Raw genomic sequence first — 14,437 nt, forward strand, 5'->3', positions numbered from 1 at the left:
GCGTCCACCCCGGGGGTGCGGGGTGTGGGGTGCGTGTCCACCCCGGGGGCGCCGTGCGCGGGGTGCGCGTCTACCCCAGGTGTATGCGCCTTTGGCAAAGACTAAATTGTAAGATTCAAGATACTGCTTTTCACCAATAAGAGTTCAAGCGCATCCTGTAGCTGTGGCCGGTGCCAAAAACCCAGCGTTCCCTGGAACGCTTCGAAACGTTTCCCTATTAGTGCAGGTCCAGGCGCAAGCTTCACTCAAAGACCCAGTGTTGTCGCGTGAATAGCGCGATAACCGTGGACTCTCTCTGGGACCCGCGAGACTTTGTTCAACTGAAAAAGTGTTTTCACCGTAATTATTTCTGACCTGTTTAGTGGCTTCCTACCCGCCCCCTGCCTTGATCCTTTATTCCCTTCAAGTGCGCTGTAGNATTGTCAATTTAGGGCCAAGAAGGTGCGATTTAAATATAGCTGTGTGGCTGACAACATGATTTATTGCTTAGTAGGTCTTTGCAAAAGAGCCGAATTTCTCAAACTGTGTTCCATGGGCCGATATTAATCATACAAATGCCCGAAGTACAAAACGTTCTCAGAGCTTCAGGCCAAGTTGGCTGAGGACAGGCTGCCTGCTAATTCCCCTCTCAGAGCCCGACAATGTGCATTAGCATATTAAAAGTTCTGAGAAGTACCGGCAGGAAAAGAGTCCAGTTTTCATTCTGCTGAGCGATTAAGCAAGTATATTAGTGCGAGGGATGGTTTCCTTTTAGGCCAACCGGGTTTCCCTAAACACCAACTGAAAGGGCTGGCGCAGATTTAATGGCATTTCGCCCCCTCTTTTGCCAGAGGGTCCCAGTCGCCCATTCAGCTGTGCCTGAATACTAGAGCTAGATTTTAAATGAAATGCAATCAAAATCAGATTCTACGGGAATATAACTTTGCTCACTTATTCATAAGATCAGTGGTATATTTAAGTGTGTCAGATACAATAAACGGTGGACCTTTTAACTCAAGTGACACTTTCAGAAAAATGACCTTATAATGTATTCACTGAATAATTTACTCAAATAACAGGTATTACAGGACCCCGGGTCGTTAGCACCACGCTGAGAGAGAAGAGCAGGAGATACTTCGGAGTCTGAGGGTGGGAAGGGATAAGGGAATTGGGGGTACAAGAAACCCGTACTGGTGTGGCTCCCAGCTAATCCTGGGGCAGAATTCTGTCATCGGCTTTCAATGGCTGTGGGAGGAGAAGTTCCAGCTGGAGCCTGAGAGGGACGGTGGCTCAGGCCAGAAAGTAGGTCACCTATTCATTGGGGCCCTTGAGGGGTTTCGGTAGAGGCACTGACACCTACCAACAAAATTCTGACATGTATCGGTTTGCGGTGATAACACTGCCGTGTAACAAAACCCAGCTGCTTGAGGCAGTAGTCACTTGCTCTCGCAGGCTGGCTCGGGTTCACCGGCTGGAGGCTCGGCGGGTGGCCCTGCTTCAGGCTGGAGCAGCAGGGGCAGCTCTGCCTCCTGCTTCTGGTCCATGAGTCAGCGGAGCATCTCTGCTCACAGGCCTCTCATCTTTGGGCCAACAGACTTGCTGGCAATACCCTTCTCACGGATGTGACAGCAAGCCCAGCCGTGCAGGCAGAGGTTTTCGAGACCTCTGCTTGCGCCTCTGCTGCTTATGACCGAAGCACGTCAAAGGATAGCAGAGTATGCCTCGCTCCCGCCGGGTAGAAGTTACACAGCGCTGGGCGTGGTGTCCCCTCCTGTGACTGGGGACCAGGTGAACAGCTGGAACCATAATGAGTCTGATGCACTGTGGGAGGGAAATCCTCTAGGACCCTGGGGCCATGGTGCTGGCTCCCTTTCAGGAATGTCCATCCCACTCAGGGCCTCTGCGACCTCAGGTCTGGCTAGTGGGTATGAGGAAGTCTGTCTGCACCCAGGGAGACCGAGGGTGGGCAGCTGACTTCGATCACACCCAGCAGCCCAGGAACACAAGTGGGGCCAGATGAGCAGCCGCATCCCCCTGCCTATGTGGGGTCTAGCTACGCCCTCCCCCTTCTGCGCCCCAGGCCCCCATAGCAGCAGCACATGCAGTGCCTGTGAGCAGCTTAGAAGGCGCTGGTCCCCCCACCCCGCCGTCATGAGCCCCCGTCAAGGAAACGGCGGAGGATGAACTCCAACCAACCGAGGGACGGCACTTCACGAAAAGATCGAATGTGGGAAATATTTGGTAAGAGGCATCGGGCGAAAGCAAAGAAGGGGACAAGATGGATGGAAGAGTGTGGGGCAGACCAGGCAAAATGGCCTTTCTCCCACACTGACGCTGGGCTCGGCCACGCCACCTGTTTGGTCGGCGGAGCAACACAGGTAGTGCGGGCCTGAGAAGTGCTTGGTTGTGCCCTCTCTCGGGCCAAAGCCCTTCTGCTGCCAGCTGAGCGGCCCGGCTGGCCTGCGGGGTGACTAGGGGCGCATGGCCCTTGCCTCAGCTGACAGCCAGCCACCGCCAGCCCCTGGGCGAGGCCCCTCGGGACCAGTGTAGCTGCCAGCCCCGCAACTAGACCCTGTAGCCAAGCTGGCTCATGTGAGCCCCCCCTACAGGACGGTGACAAATAACGCATGTTCCTTGCTTTAAGCCACCCCCTCTGACATGTTTTGTTAAACAGCGAAAGCTAAATGATACGTTATGTGATTGTTGTACGCCCTGGCCGCGTATAAATAAGATTGGGTAAGCTCATGCGTTGCCTTGCCTTTAATGCTGACGAATCACATTGTCCAAACTTAAGACTATTTTAATACAAATGTAAACACTAAGAAGAACAGTATTATTGACTAAAATTGGGGAGGAAAAGACAGGAAGAGGTGAAGGAAGACGGGACAGAAGCCAATTCCATTGTTCACTTTTTAGACAAAGCAAAGAAGACGTTATAGGTGTCATATAAACATATAAATGTAAAGCTAACCACTAGAATAGAATAGAAATCTTCCCAAGTAGGCCAAAAATTGCAATAAAAAGTAGAGGGAGGGGCGCCTGGGTGGCTCAGTTGGTTAAGTGTCCGACTTTCGCTTAGGTCATGATCTCATGGNGATCAGTTGTAAGATCACTATCATGTTAAGCATCCCTGTGGCCAATTAAACCATGGGGCACCATCACTTGTAAGCATCTCAATTTCAAAGATGCTAAAATGTGAAAAAAGTGACCAGGACCTGCTACAGTGTGATATCTGAAGACAGAGAACATCATATAAAATATGACAAAAACCGAGACCAAACATATGTGATGCTAATAAATGCAAATATAATTATCCCATTAGAAGAAACAGATCTCCAGATTGATTCACAAAGCAAAAGAGAAAAACTAAAACTAAAAACTATTTGTAACAACATGGATGGACCTGGAGGGTATTTATTATGCTAAGTGCAGTAAGTCAGACACAGAAAGACAAATACCATATGATTTCACTCACATGTGGAATTTAAGGAACAAAACAAATGAACAAACAAAGGGAAAAAAGAGACCATGAAAGACTCTTGAGCGCAGAGAACACACTGATGGCTGGCAGAGGGGAGGCAGGGGGAGGGTGAAGCAGATGAAGGGGATTAAGAGTGCACTTGCCCTGATGAGCACTGAGGAATGTATAGAATTGTTGGATCACTGTATTGTACACCTGAAGCTAATGAAATACTGTATTTTAATTGTACTTCGATTTAAAACAAGAAATAGGGGCGCCTGGGTGGCTCAGTCGGTTGAGCGTCCGACTTCGGCTCAGGTCATGAGCTCACAGTTAGTGGGTTCGAGCCCCGCGTCGGGCTCTGTGCTGCCATCTCAGAGCCTGGAGCTGCTTCAGATTCTGTGTTTCCCTCTCTCACTGACCCTCCCCTGCTCACACTGTCTCTCTCTCTCTCTCTCTCTCTCTCTCTCTCTCAGAAATAAATAAAACATTAAAAAATATTTTAAAAAATAAAGAAATAAAAAGCATTGATAAAGATACACCAGCAAAAAACCCTAGTGTGTGTGTGCGGCGGGGGGACATAATCCTCATATAAAATAAGGTAAAATTCAGGTCCAAAAGCTGGCACCTTATCATGCTATAAGCCACTATGGAAATATAGCAACTATGCATATGTATGAATCAAATCGTAACATCTTTCATGAAGCACAAACTAAGGAAACATAAGGAGAAATAACAAAACACACTGATCATAGACCTTAACTCACTTGTTTCAGTGGAAGACAGATAAAGCTGACAAAAAATTGTTATATCAACTCCATTAAATATTTTGTAGCCCTTGCAAAAGGGGATTACATAGTTCTAGGGGAAAAGTGTGCGACATATGAGAAACAAATAGATCACACATGTGCGACTGTGTTATCTCATTATAACTTGCAAATTGGGTGTTCATAGATGCCTGAAGAGAGTAGAGCCACAGGGAAGTGTGATTAGTTGTTGGAGAGAACAGGATTATGAATCTATAGGTTTTTAGCAAATTGTTTTGATGATTTGAGTATTTTAAGGAAAACACACCTATCTGTGTGTTCATTATAGAGAACAAATGTGGCAACACTGGCCCATCTGAGGGTTCACGTAGAGACATATAAACAAGAAACCTAGTCACTGATGAGTTAATTCATCATATGACTAACCCCAGAGCATCTGACTAAAAACCAATTTTTTTAATGTTTATTTATTTTTTTAAAAACTTTTTTAGCATTTGTTCAGTTTTGAGAGACAGAGAATGAGTGGGGAAGGGGCAGAGTGAGAGGGAGACACAGAATCTGAAACAGGCTCCAGGCTCTGAGCTGTCAGCACAGAGCCCAACGTGGGGCTCGAACCCACGAACCGTGAGATCATGACCTGAGCCGAAGTCGGATGCTTAACCGACTGAGCCACCCAGGCGCCCCAAATGTTTATTTATTTTTGAGAGAGAGAAAGAGTGCAGGGGAGAGGCAGAGAGAAAGGGAGACAGAATCCGAAGCAGGCTCCAGTCTCCGAGCTGTCAGCATAGACCCCAGTACGGGGCTTGAACTCACGATCATGACTTGAGCCAAAGTTGGCCGCTTACCCGACTGAGCCACCCAGAAGCCCCCAAAACCAAATCGAAAAGGTTAGGCTTCACAGAGACAATGTAACCTGAGAATCGGACCTTTGCTGGTTTTTTCTGTGCTGTAAACATTAGCTTTGATACGTGAAAAGTATTTCCTACCTACCATTCTTTAGCTGCAATCCTTAACGCTGAGCTACAAGAGTGTAAGTGTCTGAAACAAATAGTAAGTTCCCGGAGAATTACAGACCCCAGGGTGGGGGACAGGGAGGGAAGCAAAGGGTAGAATAAGGGCGTTTTGAGGGACCAATGGTTCCAGACAAGGAAACTAAGACAAGTCAGATTGTTTAAGTGATTCACCTGCGGCCACACAACTAGCTAGAAGGAGGGTTGAGATGAGAACAAAATTCCTGCTTTCCAGGAAGAAAACTGTTAAGTTTCAGCTCCACCACCTGAATATTCATTAGACTTAGAACCAGGCATAGTATAAGATAAATGTTACATTTCATGTGATACACTTAATATGTGTAAATATGTCTACATGTTTCAAATTTTTCTGGGCCTGTAAGACGTCTTGTGTGGGAGGGGCGCCCGGTGGGTCAGTCGGTTAAGCTCCTGACTCTGGATTTCTGCTCAGGACATGATCTTATGGTTTGTGATTTCGAGACCCACGTTGGGCTCTGCGTGTCAGACACGCTCTTTCCCTCTCCCTCTGCCCCTCTCCTGCTCATTTTTTCTCTCTCTCTCAAAATAAATGAATGAACAGTAAGAAAAAAAAAAAAAAAGAAGGCTTGTATGGGAGTCTCATACCTTAGTATTTCACCGGGGTTGCTTTCTCCGCAATATCGTGCCAACACAGTAGCAGACTTTGTCATCGGTTCTCTGTCCTGGCCACGGGTCCCCTTTCTCATGGCAGCTGTTTTGCCAACCCCATTTCCTGACTGGGAACGCGCCCCGTCAGCTGTGGAAAGCAAAACCCAAGAAGCACAAAATTTAATGGTCGCGTACACTTATTTAAAAATAACGATGCATGCCGGGCTACTTATGTTAAGAATCTTCTGCACGCATGTTTCAAAGCCAAAGTGCACCAAATTTCCAAAATAAAGCCTGTGGAAACATTAGCAGGCGTGAGTGCACTCAGCAAGCTGATGGTCCCCAAAGCCAGATGTGAGGATGGAAGGCTGTGGAGAAATGCAACAGCGGTTTTCAAGTTAAACAAATTTTCCAAAACAGTAAACAGGGCTAGTGGATAAGATGTCAGGTCAACAAAGGGAGTCAGGGAAGAATCTAAGCGGAGTCTGCGAAGGGAAGCCTTTGGGATGAACGCTTGAAGATTTGGGTTATATATATTTACTCAAAAATATTGTGGGGCGCCTGGGGGTTCAGTCGGTTAAGCATCTGACTTGGGCTCAGGTCATGATCTCACGGTTTGTGGGTTCGAGCCCCACGTCGGGCTCTGTGCTGACAGCCAGCTCTGAGCCTGGAGCCTATTTCAGATTCTATACCTCCCTCTCTCTCTCTCGCCCTCCCCTGCTCATGCTTTCTCTCTCTCAGAAATAAATAAAAAATATATATATATTTTAAAGCTCCTACAGTGTGCCCAGTGTTGACCATAGTAGTTTGTTAATGTTAATTGTCTATGTGTTTATTTCCATTTTTATAGATTCTTTGTGATAAACCTTCAGTTCCAATATTGGCCAGCTATAGCAAGAACCCAGAATCTTCCTCGGACCTTCCTGGCTACCTGGAACATGCCTTTTTATTTTTCTGTTTAACCTCAGCCAGAGATTGGGAATGGTAGCACTTGAAAAGTATCTATATATCTATATATATCTATTCTCTCTTCCTTTTTTGGGTTGAATAGCTGTTTTGAGCTTTGAACTGCCATTGCTGTTCCTCTATTAGGGCATATTATCCAGAAGATTTTCTGTCTTGTTAAAATGCAGTACAAGCCCGGGCACCTGGGTGGCTCAGTCTGTGACGCATCCGACTCTTGATCTTGGCTCAGGTCACGATCTCATGGTTCATGAGTTGAAGCCTTGTGCTGGGCTCTGCGTTGATAGCACGGACCCTGCTTGAGATTCTTTCTCTCTTCCTGTCTCTCCCTCTCTACCCCTCCCCTGCTCTCTTGCGCATGCTCTCTCTCTCTCAAGAATAAATAAATAAATAAATATATTTTTTTAAAGCAATACAAGCCAACAGCTATTCAGGGGCTTCTAATTTCTCCTGTTGTATTTGGCCTTCNCCATGCTGGGCTTGTGCTGGGCTCTGCGTTGATAGCACGGACCCTGCTTGAGATTCTTTCTCTCTTCCTGTCTCTCCCTCTCTACCCCTCCCCTGCTCTCTTGCGCATGCTCTCTCTCTCTCAAGAATAAATAAATAAATAAATATATTTTTTTAAAGCAATACAAGCCAACAGCTATTCAGGGGCTTCTAATTTCTCCTGTTGTATTTGGCCTTCAATAGAATACCTTTCTATATTAGAAGCTATTGTCCCGTTTCATATCATGTTATATATCATCTTTGTATTTTGAGATCCCTTTTGAGCTTTTTTTTTTTTTTTTGNCTGAGATGGAAGGAGAGGGGGAAGCGGACAGAGTCCCAGCCCGAGTGGGACCGGCTGTAGGATGGGCTGGTGAGAAAGGAGGAAACGCGGACCTGTGCTCAAGGCACCAGCTCAGCTATAGGACGGGTCCAGGAGGAGAGCGCCAGTAATTCAGTTTTCCGTGTTCAGTTGTGTTGGGTAACCTTGGACTGTCCTATTTTGATGCACTTTGATGTCCTATTTACTTATTCAGTAGACTTCCAGTTTGGCCACGATGGAGTCGCTGGTGTTAAATGTGACCTCTTACTACAAATAGCTTTAAAAAATGGACAGAACTTAAGCAATAGTTTCCAGGCATTGGACAGTGAGGAGCTTAGAGCCGTGATCTCTGAACCAAGGGAAGCAGGTGAGATGACCTCCACATTCACCCTGGCTTCCCGCTTGGGCATGATTTGCAACCCACAGTGCCGGAGAAGCATGCCCTAATAACCTCATTACCATGTCTGTCTTTGTGTGGTGAGAACACTTAGGATCTACTCTCTTAACAAGTTTCAAGTATATAATACAGGGTTCTTGGCTATCATCACCACTCTGTGCATTAGCTCCCCAGAACTTGTTAATCTTTGCAGCTGGCAGTTTACACCCTTCAACCAACATCTCCCAACCTCCCCCAGCCCCTGGCGGCCGTCACTGTGCTCTCTGTCTCTCTAGGCTCTGGGGTTTGGATTCCACGTAGCAGCACGATCCTACCGTATTTGTGTTTCTCTGTCTGACTTAATCTCACATAGCATGAGACCCTCAAGGTCCATCGATGGTGTCGCGGATGACAGGATTGCATCCTTTCTTCCTGGCTGAGTCATACTCCGTTGTGTGTGGACCACGCCCTCCTCATCCACTCACCAGCTGACAGATGCTTAGGTTGTTTCCACGTCCTGCCGACTGTGAATAAAGTGGCTGTGAGCATCGAGGTGCAGGGGTCTCCTTGAGATGACTCTCCCTTTTTGTCATGGTCTTGAAATGGTAATTTTACTTTTCCCTCTATAAATTGTGCCCCCGCCTCCAGTTTTATTGAGGTATACTTGACAAATGGCACCGTGTACGTTGAGGTATCTGGCATGAAAGTTTGATTTATGTGTTTTGGAAAATGGTGACTACTCCAAGTTTAGCTAGTATCCATCATCTCGTGGGGCACAATACAAAGAGAGTGCAAACATGGAAAAGAAGATAGTTTCCCCTGGTGCCGAGAACATTGGGACTTATCTCTTCGCACCCTTCCTGCGCGGCGTCACACAGCGTGTTAGCCGCAGGCACCATGCCGACACCCTAGGACCTCGTATCTCACAGCCGGTGTCTTTTGACCACCAGCTCCACTCCCTGTCCCCCACCCTCCACCTCGGGTGACTGCAAGTCTGATCTCTTTTTCTGTAAGTGTGGGTTCTTTTGTTTCGTTTTGTTTTTAGAGTCCACATATAAGTGAGATCATACAGTATTCACCTTTCTCTGACTTATCTCACTTAGCAGAATGCCCTCAGGGTTTCTGAGGGCATAAATGCCCTCATTTATGTTGTTGCAAATGGCAAGATTTCCTTGTTGTCTATGGCTGAATAATATTCCATCTGTGTCTCTCTATATACATATAGATAGATTTATCTATATATTGTGTGTATATAAGTTTATATGTAAATATATAGTGTGTATACATTGTGTGTGTATATATATGTGTATATATATATATCACAACTTCTATATCCATTCATCAACCAATGGACACTTAGGCTATTTCCATATCTTGACTATTGTAAACAATGCTACAATGATATCTTTTGAAGCTAGTGATTTCATTTCCTTTAGTTATATTCCCAGAGGAGGGATTGCTGGAGCATATGGTGGTTCTATTTTTAAGCTTCTGAGGAACCTCCATACTGTTTTCCACCGTGGCGGCACCATTTACACGCTCACCAGCAGTGCCCAAGGGTTCCCGTTCCTCCACATCCTCGCCAGTGTTTGTTATCTCCTACCTTTTTGACGATGGCCATTCTAAGAGGTGTGAGGTGCTATCTCATTTTAGTTTTGATTTGCATTTCCCTGATGACTGGTGATGTTGAACATCTTTTCATGTACTTGTTCACCCTTTGTAGATCTTCTTTGAAAAAATGTTTATCTGGGTGTCTTGCCCATTTTTAATTGGATTATCTGTTTTTTTTTTTTGCTATCTTATTTTCCCTTCCTAAAGCTGTAGCCCAAATATGATTTCCCATAGCATAGCCAAAGTAGGATGGAGTTCTTATTTTATTTTTTTTCTAGGCTTATTTGTTTATTTTGAGAGAGAGCGAGAGTGGGAGTGGGAGGGGCAGAGAGAGAAGGAGAGAGAGAATCCCAAGCAGGTTCTGCACTCTCAGCAAAGAGCCTGATGTGGGGCTTGAACTCACAAACAGTGAGGTCATGACCTGAGCCAAAACCAAGAGTTGGACACTCAACTGACTGAGCCCCCCAGGTGCCCCTAGAGTGGACTTTTTTTTAAAGAACTTTTTAAACATCAAGGAGAACAAAGGGGAAAGCCAGGAACTTACGAGAAGCGTAGGAAGAGCTTCGCTTACAAAAGATCTGACTTTAGCAGACTTGACCGGGAGCAGACACTGCCAGTCACTTCTTCCCTCCCCGGGCCCTAGAGGCTGGTATGGGTTCTTCTTTCCCACTCCTGGCCTGCGTCCACGTGGAAGGCATTACTAATGGCCCACAGGCTCAGCCCCTCAGACTTGGTGAGGTGCTCAGTGCCTGGTCAAGAGAGTGATTCTACCTTATCTACCTTTTTATAAGGCCCTTCCTCTTGGTTCTTGTTTCTGGGTTGATAGACTCTTCTCAGTCCCCGGATGATAAGCAAAATTTTGATAATGGACGCAATGCATCGTGTCACTCTTCAAGTCAGATCCAATGCACGGGATGCAAGTCCACCAGGTAAGATGCCTGCCCACACACCCCCTCGGCCCCAATGTGACAGATGGTACGAGAACATCATGGTGGTGGGCCCTTTCACGAACATTTGGTTGACATGGGAGCCTGCTGGGTTTCTTTCTCCCCGATACTCTGCTGATGTTTTGCCTGGTGTTTTAGTTACCTACGGCTGTGTAACAACCCGTCCAAAACAGTGGTTTAAAAAAATAGCAGAAGTCCATGGGTGCGTGGGGCTTGACTGGGCCAGCTGGGTGGTCCTTGCTTGGGGTCTCTTACGAGGCTGGGGGCAGTTGGTGACTGTGGCTGGGTTATCTTGAAAGCCTCTTTGGTCACATGTCTGGCACCCAGGCTGGGCAGAGTGGCTGGTGCTCTGCAGGTGCCACTGTGTCCCTGTCTCTGATCTTCCCCCAAGCAGCCTCTCCCGGATGGACACTCCCTACATGAGCACCGAAGCCTCCATTCACTGGCAGTTTGCGACTCTGTATATTTCCTGTTCGACATCACCACGTGGGGATGAAAGACAACTGTACGTACTCAGATAAACAGTGTGCATCTGGGACCACAGCAGTTGAAATTGTATATAAACAGGAAGAGAAATTTCAAGAAGGCATCTAGTATACAAGTCTTAGATTGTCTATCAGGTTTTTAGTATCAATGTACTACTTCCTGAGGATCAAGCCCAGGAGGGGATAAATCTGGGCGTCCTGTGTTTTGGGGGCTGGTGATGCCGTCATGGACGGTGGGAGGGCAAGGCATGTGATATAGGCTCTGTCTGCCTGGATTCAAACCCCACCTGTCCCCCTGGCACAACCACATCTGCTGGGGGCTCTCCAGCAAGTTCCTCCAACCCCTCTCGGCCTGCTTTCCCTCCTCTGAAAAGTGAGGATCAGAGTAGCACCTCTCTCATTGTTTTTATGAGGCGTGGATGAGCTATTTCACCAAAAGCATTCAGAACATCTATCTGTCCATCACAGAGTAATGCTCAAAAAAACCGGTGGCTATGATTGCCATGGACACAAGATCTTAGAATTTTTGCCAGGAAGCATCGGATTTTTATTGACAAGCTTTTGGCCTGACGTCCCCATCTCTCAGAAAATGTTGATGTGAGTATACATGAGTAGACATAAATAGAAAGAAGAAGAAAAACGTTCAGATGGGTCTGACACAAAGACAATTCTCCTTCAGCAATTAGGAAGCTATGAAAGGAATGAGAGCAGCCAGTGTTCTCAGCACGTTTCCAAACAACGTGGCTCAAGGATCCAAGACATTACAGGCAGGACTCAGTAACCCGGGAGCTCCTTTGCACGGCCCCGTGAAAGGTTCAGGGCTGACTGCAATTTTCTTCTTCTTCTTCTTCTTCTTCTTCTTCTTCTTCTTCTTCTTCTCCTCCTCCTTTTTTTGGCAGCAAGAAAATTTGCCAAGCAAGCGTATGAAAATCGGAATTGCCAAGAGGGCACAAAAAGCAAACACATTTCCCCGTTTTGAGGAAGCATCAAGGTTGAGCCTCGTGGATGTTGTCCTGGATGAAAGAAAGCACAGGCTGCTGGCTAGCAAAACATGGAACGTGATGACGCTGTGATGAGCTGGGAGAAAATGGCAAGGAAACATCGTAAAACGTGGAGCATGATGGGCGCTGGCTTGTCAGTCAGAACTGCTGGAATAGAGCAGCAGAGCAGGGTGGCAGAGCGACTGTTTTTCCTCTCTTCCAACTTGGCAAGCGGAAACACAGCAGCATGTCACATTTCTTTGTTTTTCTCGACATAACCATGGCAGGTTTGTAGAATGGATTGTGGAGTCATCGATGATGAAAATACAGCAGATATGCCACTTGAAGGCACAAAACCGTAGTTCTGTTGAGTAGAAATGTCCTGTTGCTTATTTATATTCTGAAAATTACACAGTGGGGCTTCTCTTGGGTAATTTACGTGATGGCAAACCATCCATCTTTGAATACATGGCTTCCAGATAGTGTGGATTTTATTCACGTCCAGTCAGCGTTAATCACATTTTCCATCATGATTTATGTGACAGTCAGGAAGTCCCAACTCAGATCATTAATCAAGGAGACTCAATTTATTTTTTTCTTTTTTAATTTTTTTATCATTTATTTATTTTTGAGAGAGACAGAGCATGAGCGGGGGAGGGGCAGAGAGAGGGAGACACAGAATTGGAAGCAGGCTTCAGGCTCTGAGCTGTCAGCATAGAGCCCGACACGGGGCTCCAGCCCACGAACTGTGAGATCGTGACCTGAGCCAAAGTCGGAGGCTTAACCCAGGTGCCCCAAGGAGACTCAATTTCGATTTGTTCTTCTGTGAAGGGTACATGTAAGTCCAGCGATTTGGTTTGGTGGTAAGTTTTTCACAGAGGTAGAAGGTATGTTCTGTTATAATGCAGTATTTAATTTTATATGTTTTCCTAACTAGATAAGAAATCTGAGTGATGATTCAGATATTTTAACAACCAAATTATTCTTAGCATATTCTTTTAATTTATTTACTGGGGGATTAATCAATTCTAAGGTAACAGAATAACCATAGATCTATGGAGAATATATTTGGCATGCCATATTAAAGAAAAACGACTAATGTGTCTGAACCATTTTATTGATTTATCTATTTTTAATGTTTATTTATTTTTAAGAGAGAGAGAGAGACAGAGCATGAGCAGGGGCGGGGCAGAGAGAGAGGGAGACACAGAACCCAAAGCAGCTCCAGGCTCCGAGCTGTCAGCACAGAGTCCCATATGGGGCTTGAATTCACAAACTGCGAGATCATGACCCTGAGCTGAAGTCGGACACTCAACTGACTGAGCCACCCAGGTGCCCCGAGCCATTTTTTTTCGTTTNCAGGTGCCCCAAGGAGACTCAATTTCGATTTGTTCTTCTGTGAAGGGTACATGTAAGTCCAGCGATTTGGTTTGGTGGTAAGTTTTTCACAGAGGTAGAAGGTATGTTCTGTTATAATGCAGTATTTAATTTTATATGTTTTCCTAACTAGATAAGAAATCTGAGTGATGATTCAGATATTTTAACAACCAAATTATTCTTAGCATATTCTTTTAATTTATTTACTGGGGGATTAATCAATTCTAAGGTAACAGAATAACCATAGATCTATGGAGAATATATTTGGCATGCCATATTAAAGAAAAACGACTAATGTGTCTGAACCATTTTATTGATTTATCTATTTTTAATGTTTATTTATTTTTAAGAGAGAGAGAGAGACAGAGCATGAGCAGGGGCGGGGCAGAGAGAGAGGGAGACACAGAACCCAAAGCAGCTCCAGGCTCCGAGCTGTCAGCACAGAGTCCCATATGGGGCTTGAATTCACAAACTGCGAGATCATGACCCTGAGCTGAAGTCGGACACTCAACTGACTGAGCCACCCAGGTGCCCCGAGCCATTTTTTTTCGTTTATAGTTTATTGTCAAGTTGGTTTCCATAGAACACCCAGTGCTCATCCCCACAAGTGCCCTCCTCCATGCCCATCCCTCCCTCCCCCCACACCCATCAGTCCTCAGTTTATTCTCAGCTTTCAAGAGTCTCTCATGGTTTGCCTCCCTCCCTCTCCCCCACGATGTCCCCCTTCTTCTCCCCCACGGTCCTCCATTAAGTTCGCCCTAATCCTCCTATACGTGCAAACATATGGTTTCTGTCCTTCTCTGCCTGACTTATTTCACTCAGCATAACACTCTGAGTTCCATCCACGTTGCTACCGAACCATTTTAATTGACAGAGAAAACAAACACGTATTCCATGTGCAGGTGTATGTTTTGAAAAGTGACTTTGGAGTCCAGCATGTGGGGTGAATTGGCAGCTCAAGGACTGGAGGCACAGAGACCAGTTTGGACATTATTTCCAAAGGTCTGGGAAGGAGGCGGGGAGCTCCTGACCCCAGGCAGTGGCCCT

At 46.0% G+C, this 14,437-nt stretch overlaps 1 long non-coding RNA gene across 1 annotated transcript in view; it reads left to right on the forward strand.

Annotated features, from left to right (window-relative positions):
• LOC144233833 (uncharacterized) overlaps positions 1–11,071 on the forward strand; it is a 19,227-nt gene extending 8,156 nt beyond the window's left edge. The window contains exons 3-4 of the long non-coding RNA XR_013335776.1: positions 10,428–10,530; positions 10,943–11,071. This is a non-coding gene — a long non-coding RNA (uncharacterized LOC144233833). The remainder of the gene's footprint in view (positions 1–10,427; positions 10,531–10,942) is intronic.
• Positions 11,072–14,437: the final 3,366 nt, after the last annotated feature.

Source organism: Crocuta crocuta, unplaced genomic scaffold (genome assembly GCF_008692635.1).
Source record: "Crocuta crocuta isolate KB4526 unplaced genomic scaffold, BGI_CrCroc_1.0 scaffold296, whole genome shotgun sequence".
Taxonomy (NCBI): Eukaryota; Metazoa; Chordata; class Mammalia; order Carnivora; family Hyaenidae; genus Crocuta; species Crocuta crocuta.